Raw genomic sequence first — 10,297 nt, forward strand, 5'->3', positions numbered from 1 at the left:
TTCCCAGAATTTGATGACCAAAGAGCCAAATCAGCAAATAAAAGGGTGCCGCAGGAATGGCAGTCAGGATAAATGACTGTGGTCCATTGGGCTTGTTTTATCTGTACCAAGGAGAAGTCATGTGACCCACATGCTGCCCAAGAGAAGAATAAATTTGAACCTCATTAATTGAGAACATTTCTCCAGACTGTATTATGTAATCTTCAGTTTTCCTCTTTCTGCTGTAGATCAATGATTTCTCTTCTGTTTACAGAAACGAACCAATTGTTTTGATTCTTTCCTCTCTCCAAATGTCTAGTCAAATTGTTTCCTGAATTGAAGTCTCGTTCTCTTACTGCCTTTGCAGACTGTCCTGATCATTGGGGTTGACATTACACCGATTTTAACACTGTCCAGATGGATATATATAAGGGCTTCCATATCTGTACTTCTAGGTTGCCGGACTCACTTCCTGAGGCTGCTCTGGGTTAGATGAGCAAGCACTGCCCTGAGAGGAAGGCTTACAAGGATGAGACATTGTTGTGTTCCTCAACTGTCCATTTCCTAAGTATCTGATACCTTACTTTTAACACAAGGATAAAGTTTGGGAGGGAAGGATCTCTCAAGGAAGGGGAAGTAGGATATATAGTTATGGAGAAATCGTGGGAGACTGGAATGGGGATTAAATGGGAGAAAAGAGGGGAGTAAGGGAACATGGTGAGTGACAGCTAGTATCAAGAGCCATTTTAGGGGTAATATGGAAACCTAATACTGTAGAAGCTTCTTAAAACAACACACACGTATGAAAAAAATCTAAATGGAATCACCAAATAACACCAGAGACAATGTGACAACTAGACATCTTTTGCCACTATGTGAAACTTCTAGTGCTAGGAATGGGTTACGTCTAATTGAGTTGTTGGCCAAAGGGGCCCCGTGGAAACTCCCAAACATCCCATTCTATTAACAAGACAAGGCTAGTGGTCACTTTCCACAAACTGATAGGAAGACCCTATTGCCAAAGACAATATTTACAGGTCTCTTTGAACACAGAGAAGTTGAGCTGATGCCTAAGTAGAACCTTCCCTCCTACTAATTAGTGTTCACAGTACTTATGGTAGTTTGAATAAAAATAGACCCATAAGCTCATGGGGACTGGCGCTATTGGGAGGTGTGGTCTTGTTGAAGTAGGTGTGGTGGTTTTAGAGGAGGTGTCACTAGGGGGCAGGCTTTGAGGTCTCAGAAGCTCAGGCCTAAGCAATGTGTCTCTGTCTCTTTCTTTGACCTACTGGTTCAGATGTAGAACTCTCAGCTCCTTCTCCAGCACCATGCCTGCCTGCCCGCTGGCATGCTTCCCACCATGACAATAATGGACTAAACCTCACAACTGTCAGCCAGTCCAATTAAATGCCTTTCTTTATAAGAGTTCTGTCTGTGGTCATGCTCTCTTCACAGCAATAGAAACCCTAACTAAAACAGCACTGGAAGGCATTCTGCACACTACCAGGGGAGAAAGGTACCCACCAACCTAGCTACAAAACCTGTGGTCTAAAACAATGACCTGCCTGTATGATAGATACATTGGTGTAATAGTGGCATAAGCATCATGGGAGTAAACAACCTCAGTTTATCTGATTGGATTTAAGGCTCAATCCATGAGATGGAACCCAAATCCAGCATTGCTTGGGTGGCCAGGAATCTGTGTCTAGATAGGCCATGGGCTATGGGAAAACCAAATACTATTGTTAAATGAACATAGCAAGAAAATGACTCCTAATTACATTCTGCTATACCCTCATCAGAGAAACTTCCTTTTATAATAGATGAGAATTAATATAGAGACACACCACTGAACAATGTGTAGAGAGTGGGAGACTTTGAACCATTCAGCTATAAATGGGATCTCTTCATGAAACCCCTCAGGGCTCAGGGAGCTACATGGAGGAGATGGATAACACCAAAGGACCAGTGTTTTCCAGACACAGCAGTACTGATGCACATGTGAGCTCACAGAAACTGTGACAACGTGCACAAGGCCCATATAGGTTCAAGATAGATAGGGTCTCAGTGCTAAGGGGTGATGTGGACAAGAGCTTCTGTCCCTAAGAAGCTATCTCTGCCTGGCAACTGTATGTATATAAAGGAAAAATTAATTTTCTTCAGTGGAGCCTCACTGGGAATATAAACCACTCTTAAGAATAGGCCCCTGTCCTATTGAAGTAAATTGTATTTTTATGGATTTCTATGGTGTGTATTGCTTCGTTTGGGCATTTTTTATTTTACTAGTCTTCTGCATGTGTGTTAGTTTTCTGACTTTTTATGGGTTTATTGTATGTGAGTGAATGAATGTGTTCATGTTTCTTTGTGCCTTTTCTTTTTTATCCTTGTTTGTTTTCTAAAGAGAGAGAAAGATGGTATGGAATTGAATGGGTGGGGAGAATCTGAGAGGAGATGGGGAGGATAAACCATAATCATGATATATTATTAAACATATAGATTTCATAATAATATATGAAAAATTATTTTCAATAGAGAAAGAAAAAATGTTATATGACAAATAATAAATCTTAGGTATATAATTCAATGACTTTGAAAAATGCATCTAAATGTCAAATACTCTAAGCAAGATCTCTAGAACATTTGTTCCTATAATTTTTTTTTTTTTGGTTTTTTTTTGAGACAGTGTTTTCTGTGCCCTGGGTGTCCTTGAACTAGCTCTTGTAGACCAGGCTAGCCTCAAACTCACAGAGATTTGCCTGCCTCTGCCTCCCAAATGCTGGAATGAAAAACATGTGCCATCACTGCCTGGCTTTGTTCCTATAATCTTAACTTGCTCTTATTGGCTCTTTTTAGCACCCAGATCATTCTAGATCTGATTACTTATAGTTTTGATCAAGAAAGTACAAATTGACAAAGCTACTGCACATTCATTAGCTTTAATGATCACAATTTTATTGGAACTCTTGAAAGAGAAAACAGGCTATCTGCATATTTTTGAGGTGCTGCTTCTGTGGGGAATCGATAATGTTTAGTGTCCACGAGGATTCGAAGGTTTCAGGTAGACCCTCCCAGCCACCTTCCATTTCACAGTGTAACAGCTTTTACTTTGGTTCTCAAAATGTCATGAGCACAAATTTGAGAGTCAGAAAGTATGTGATAAACTATAAAATGTTTCCTAATATTGTAAATGTTGACATAAAGAGTTCACAGTGAGCTAAAAGTCTACCCCCTGATCTGTGACTTGGGAAATGTGGACAAAAATTGGAGAAATTTTCCCTAGAAGGCAGTAAGCATTGTCTGTTCCCATCCCAGAGTCAAACCAAAGTTCAATTCTACAAAAATTCATCCTGGGTAACCAATTGGATTTTTAGGCTTATTGACAGAGCAATAGGTGACAGGTTATAGGCAGGAGCATTGGTGACCTTAAAACAGCCACACTGGATGGTCTACACCCAGCATGGATGAGGATTCCCTCATGGCTGAATAGATGGAGCTCCTTCTCTAGTCCTTCCCAGCCTATATCCTCTAGCTCCTTGCCAAGGCCATGTGCAATTAGGGCAGAGTTGCACACAACTGTCCGGGAGGGTGGTGGAACACTCAGGTAAGGCTTCTGTGACCCTTCCCACTTCCTACTCCTTCTCTGGGGGATGTCAATAGTCATCAAGGCCAGCTGGGATGATCTTTCCAAAGAAACTCCTGAAGATGACATCTGTTGGCTCAGAGGATTGTCCCGTACGACATCAAGAAATTAATCCTTTTTAAAACCGTCTCTTTCCTTTAGTAACAACAACGATGGTTTAGAGATTGCTCATGCAGATAACATGACAGCACGAAAGAGCCTTGAGAATGCTAATTTTCATCTTCTTATTTCTCATTAATGAATGGAACATTTGAAAGTATATATTTTATTGAAGTATTCTATCTCTTGTTCTATTTTCTGGTAAGCAACAGGCTAGCCTTTTCTGGTTAAAAACATCGTAAGGCAGAAAGTCCATTCTGTTAGAAGAAAAGATCCTTGGAATGAAATGCCAATTAATAAAGATTGACTCAATCATAATAGATTTTCAAAAATTCAATCATATGATTTGTAACCACAGTATAATCTCAGAACTGGAATCAGTATTGTTAAATGTAAATATAAATTTTACAAATGAGGAAACCGGACTGGACGTGGTGAGGGAGTCACCCAAGCCAATGCAACCCATTATAGTCACTGGAGACTCAAATCAGCCCTGATTCCTATTTAAGTACCTGCTGTTGCTAAAAGCTGATAAAGAAACCTTGGAAACAGATATGTTTTACTAAAGTGTTTTTCACACATCACTAAATATAACTGAAATTGCCCAGAAACTTCCTTGTTATGTGGAATTACATCTCTTCTTCAGGAATTGTAATGATGAATTTGCCTTTCTGACACTTCCCAGGCTCCTCATATTTCTTAAGAATATTTTAATTGCCCAAATTCTAAAATAATATATTCGCTCTATCTGTGTCTCTGTAATTCACATGCAGGACGGGTCCTGTCCGAGGGAGTTTGGGCAGCTAACAGTGTGGGCCTCTGCCATACCCATGGTCTACCGGTCAGTGGAGCTTTACAATTCCAGCTGGGCTACAGCTCCGCTTCACAGGGGTTCATAGCCATTGAGCGCTCTGCAAAGTCCCCCAAGATAAATATTAAATGGCATGCTTTCAGATTAACCAGAGCTGATGAGCATTTGAAGCAATATGCCAAGCTAAGTCCCAAAGCACACCTTCCGTGGTTCCCTAGGGAGTGCGGAATTTGACTTTCTGTTCAAGTCCGCTGTGACAGGCCCGTGAGGGACTACAAACAGAAGCAGACATTCTGTTCCCAGAATTGAACTCAGCAGCCTTAGCAATTGAGCTGGGTAGGAAACGAACAGCGCTGCCATGTTGGCCCCATTGTCATTTGATATTCCGTGGTACTTATCAAAATACCAAGAGGAGGTTCCGACGGTGCCTGGGTGAGGCAAACTTGCTCTTCACTAGCCTGGGGGGACGCCAAACTGCTCGCTCAGAAGAAATTATGCTGGACAAACTCTAAAGTATGATTGATAACTGAAAACCCAACGTCATTCCGTTATTTTATTTGGAAGTCTCAAGATAATTAATGATAAAGCCCATCAGCTCCATTTGTTCAGTGCCATCTCCGCGCGCGCGCGCTCAATGTGACTGCCAACTCCGTTCACTGAAGACAACAAATTGCAAATTTAATTAGGCCCCGAAAAAGAGATTGAGGTCTGACTCATATACCCTATAAGCAAATCCTGCCTAATAAAGATGGCTTTCATTGGTTAAGCTCTTCTTTGTGACGCAAAGCGTATATTTATATGCAGTTCATTCTTCCTCACAGGACTGTATAGTTGATTCTGCTAAACCTGAAAAAGAAAAGCTGGGGCTGGCAACGAGATAAAGTTCTCCGCCGTCTTTCAGCTGGCAGTAAGTGGAGTCGTGGGTTGCAGTAGGTGTAGCGGATAGCGAGCCCTGCCAACACTTAACGGCATACACCTGCCACTATGGCAGCGCTCATTCTTCAAGGGCTACCTCAAGCCCTGCCATTTCCACAAAGCTGAACTTGAATGTTCCTGGTTCATCTACCAGAGAGACCATGATCAAGGATGACTGGGCCAAAGTTGTGCCTTCAGTGAGTGGGAGAACCAGCCAGCGGTCTGACTCAAGAGTCCATACTCCTTGTCACTCCAAGCAGGTGCTCGCACCCATCAGAGAGATGGGCGATCAACTCAGAGACTCCTTGCATCGTAATGAAACAAAAAAGTACAAAATAGAGTAAAATAAAAAAAAACAAGATACCTCACCTAAGAAACATAAATGTAACATGAATAATTGCTTTAGGTGTGGCCGTAAGGGGCCAGGTCATAATGTAGGCTATTTCTTTCTGAAGGAATATTTCCTTAGCTTTATGTGTATATGTATGTGTGTGTGCCTACATGGGATTACACACACCACTTGCTTGCAGGTACCATCCAAAGCCAAAGGGCAACAGATCCCTTGGAATTAGAGCTATAGAAAGTTCTGAGCCACTTGATATGGGGGCTGGGAACTGAACTTGATGCCTCTGAAGGAATAACAAGCACTGTTAACTGCTGAGCCATCTGCCTAGCTCCCTACAGCATAGGATGTTTCTAATTACAAGGGGTGAGAAAATAAATCCAATATCCCAGTCTTTTTAGATAACAGGCCTCCAATGTATCATGCTCTTTCCTTGCAAGTCAACATTTGATATTATCAGTTCCTTCAGGGCTGAACAATGGCTGTTGTTTTTAGCTTCATTTAGTCATATTTAACCCAAAAACTGTTGATTTGATTGATATTTAGTAAGAGTGACTGATAAGCAATTTAATTCATTTATTTACTAATTATCAACGAAGTACTTATTATTTGCTAGGTATCTATGTAGGCATGGGCGGGGATTCCATGGTGAACAAAAGACACAGTGGTTTTGTTTCTAGGAGTTCTCCCCAAGGGGTAGAACCAAGATGAATTGGTCCAAATGTCAAATAGGACATGTCATGAAGAAATATTACTTATACTTGAGGCTGATACAAGGTGAGAAGATGGACGGATAATTTGGGTGGGAGAAAAGAATGTGTAAAGTCATGGAAAGAAGAACAAGAAGTTGCAGCCTGAGGTGTTACAGGTCCATCTTGGTTGGGGTGGGTGTAAGGGGGAGGGAACTGGAGCAGGCGCCAGAGTGTCTTAGGCATGCTAGCAATTGCCAGGCCATCAGTAAGAAGATACCGCATCAGGGCTCACTACACTATGCTTCAGACATTCTTAACCAACTCCCACAGTTCAGTCTTTAACGCCTTCCAGCCCATTCCTGAGTTGTCAGAAGCCGACAGCACAGCAGATGATGTTGCCTCGTTCTCTTCCCACCCCAGCTCTTGGGTTGAGGGTCTTTATGCATCCATGAACTAATGGAAGAATAGGTGCCCCAACCCATCTCTTTTCCTTTCTTCACTGAACTTGAGACTCATCTTGCACTTGGCTCTCAACAGGCAGCTTGGGGCCTCTAATCCTCCATTTCTTCCCTTACTAAATGAGGAAACTAATGGTTCCAGTCTCGGGTACTCGGACCAAAGAAAGTGGATGAACATAAAATGTTTGGCACATGGAAAAGTGCTGCATACAACTGCCTGCCGCTTCTAAGTGGTTTGTTAGTTGCCCGCTCATATCTAGGAGTGGCTCGTTTGCTAGAAAGCCTTTAATTTTATAGCCTTCCTTCCATGCAAAGATCACTGACAGGCAACGGCCTTCCTTGATGACACATCAAGTAGCCACAGAAATTGAGGGTCATGAAGCCAATCAAGCTTGGGGAGGAAGCCTCATCTTTATCAATACATTGCAATATTGCTAGTTCCTGATTTCCCCGGTGTGCAAATAAACCTTCACACTTGTTTCCCTCCCAGGCACATTGGAGTGATGTCTGCTGAAGGTTTCCCCAGCACTATCGGGATTGAAGCAATTGCCTACGTAATGTACCACATATGGACGTAGAGATGCCAGCTTCAGATGCCGCGATGCATCTTCAGATTTTCCACGCAGTAGATCAGAGAGTAGCGCGGTGAAATCAAAGGGCCCGTGATCTCGATGCTTCCTCTCTCCATTTCGCATGCTGAAATATTAATAAAGTAGAAAATCAAAGGAGAGCAATTTAGGGATTCTCGTGTCCTCTGATTGCAGCTCGTTTCTGTGGGTCCAATTTTAGACAAAGAAGAAAGAACCGTAATGGAAAGGAGCGTGGCGAGGGAAACAAGAATGACAAAGGAACAGAAGCGAAATCAAAGGGTCGGCGTCCAAACACTTTGTCTCTGTAAGGCATTGTTCAAGCCCTCCCTCTCCCAGCATCTCTAGCGGTGGCTGGGCAACGCTGTCAGGAACTGGCAGCCTCCAAGCATTGCAGTGTGCAGCTCGCACTGTTTATTGCCAGCTGGATGACAGCTTCAGTTTGGAACACTCTGGTTCGAGATGACTTTTCTGGGCTGTCTCAGAGTCAACTTCCTCGGGGGTACCATAGAGTTTCTTCTTCTTCCTGCATTCTCTGGGACCCTCTCAGTCAACGAGACTGCCTTCTCCCTAGAAACCAGCCATGAGACTGCAGAAGGAAAGCAAAAACAAACAAACAAACAAACAAACAAGTCTTTTTAGTCCCTACTGGCAAGGGCACGGTGGTGTGACACTCCTGCAGTAAGAACATGGCAAAGTCTTCTTGGAGCTGGAATGTAGAAAGAGGCGAGACAGAGAGAATGGAAATGCTCACTGGAGGCTGAAGGGCAGCCCTGGATTAATGAATTTCCTTGGTGCCAGTAACAGAGCTCTGGGTCAAACGGTGTGCAAGAGACTTGATTGACTCCTGCAACCTTCAGAATTAAAAGCACGCGCATGCAGGTCAATTGTACAATGGTGTTGGGTTCTTTCTCTGTTTGTGGGCTGACTGTTCCCTGTGCTGGTTTATTCTCAAGCAGGCTCCCCCACTTAGACTGAACATGACAGGAGCAGCACCAAATGACCTTCCAACTAGTCTCCACATCTCTTCTAAAGGCATTCACCTACCCAGTAGCTCCCGGCACCATCTCAGAACCCAGCTGAGATCATGGGAATAGCAATGGGTGTGGTTAGGATTTTCTAAAGAGAACTGAGCCTTCGCTGCCAGAGGAGGAGAGGGTGAAACCCCAACATCATCACTTTTCTGTTGGCCCTTGGGTCAATCCTTTGGTTTGTTTCGAAGCAGATGTTTCACAGGGCCATCCCCGCAGCTAGTGGCTCCTTTACACAGGGCCCAGACTGCAGTGTCTCCTCTGGAAAACATCTAATTCCATCTCAGTTCACACAAGCACTTGAGAGCTACTCCACTCTGAAGTTCCAATAGGTCATCGGCAGACGTGGTAAGTTCTTCTGAGCGTGCTGACACAGGGACTTGAATGCTCACGATGAACCAAGCAGCATCCCTCTACAGGGCCAAGAGAGAGCAAGGATGTTCAGGCAAGCTTCCCTACAGAGACTCGCAGCTAGTGGGAGAAGCATCCCAATCTTTTTTTTTCTTTTTCTGTAGAGGTAGCACCTTCATTTTTCTGAGCACTTTCCCATTTCTCCCCCACTTTGCTGAGAGTATAAGAACTGGTTAAAGGTTCCCAGGAACCCTTTTCTGATATCAGGGTTTATGAATGTGTTATGATGGGATTGAGTATTTGGCCTCTATTGGCCTGTGGACAAAGATGGTGCACACTGTCAAATCAAATTACACTCATGTTATTGAAGCAATCGCCTGTAGTATTGATTACAATGGTGCCTATTCTATGTGAAAAATGAATTGTGTGTACAACACGTTGATTTATCCTACCTATTAATCTGTGAGGATATGATCTCTTAAAATAATTCCACAAACTGCTTCTATAACTTTAATCAGGTGGCTTCACGTGATTCTTTTATAATCTCTGGTGTTAGAACCAGGAAAACCAAAGCTTTCAACATAAGGTCTGAGGCCTACTCTCAACCTCTCCATTCTCTGCTTCCATGTCTTTCATACAAACACTCAGACTCTAATTCCAGTAGAGAGAAAAGAAACAATAAACAGCCAAGGCAGTGGACACAAGTCTAACTAGTAAAATTGTAACTTAACATAGCATTCAAACACTGTAAAGGAAAGTCATTAACTCAAGGGCATTTACTCCAGGTTTAAAGAATTTGCCAAGAAAGCAGTGGAAAACGTGGCGCTAAGGCCTACCAAAGAGTCATGGAGAATCTCCCTAGAGACAGAGCATTTCTGTGTTAATATTTTGTTTGTGATCTAACAAATAAAGCTTGTCTGAAGATCAGAGTGTAGAGCTAGCCACTAGTTAGCTACAGAGGCCAGGCAGTGGTGGCTCACACTTTTAATCCCAGTACGTGGGAGACAGAGGCAGACAGATCTCTGTGAGCTCAAGGCCACCCGCTACACTAGATTGATTCAGTCTCAAAGAGAAACAGAGCTGGGTAGTTGTGGCTCACACCTTTAATCCCAGTACTTGGGAGGTAGAGACAGGAAGGGAAGAGATATGACTGGGTGGAGAGAGGAATATAAGGCAGGAGGAGACAGGAGCTCAGAATTCAGTCTGAGGGTTCATAGAGACAGGATCTTGCCCCCTTCAGTCTGAGGATTTGGAAGAAGTGAAAATTCTCTCTAGTGGCCGGCTCCTTTACTTCTCTGATCTTTCAGCATTTACTCAGTATCTGACTCCAGATTTTCATTATTAAGACCAACTAGAATTCACACTAAATGTTTTAATTACATTCTTTATAC

At 42.9% G+C, this 10,297-nt stretch overlaps 1 long non-coding RNA gene across 1 annotated transcript in view; it reads left to right on the forward strand.

The window, feature by feature from the left end:
- Window positions 1-9,420, forward strand: part of LOC119823064 — a 105,207-nt gene extending 95,787 nt beyond the window's left edge. Inside the window, exon 3 of the long non-coding RNA XR_006020881.1 lies at window positions 7,428-9,420. This is a non-coding gene — a long non-coding RNA (uncharacterized LOC119823064). The remainder of the gene's footprint in view (window positions 1-7,427) is intronic.
- Window positions 9,421-10,297: the final 877 nt, after the last annotated feature.

The sequence above is a fragment of the Arvicola amphibius genome, chromosome 9 (genome assembly GCF_903992535.2).
Source record: "Arvicola amphibius chromosome 9, mArvAmp1.2, whole genome shotgun sequence".
NCBI lineage: Eukaryota > Metazoa > Chordata > Mammalia > Rodentia > Cricetidae > Arvicola > Arvicola amphibius.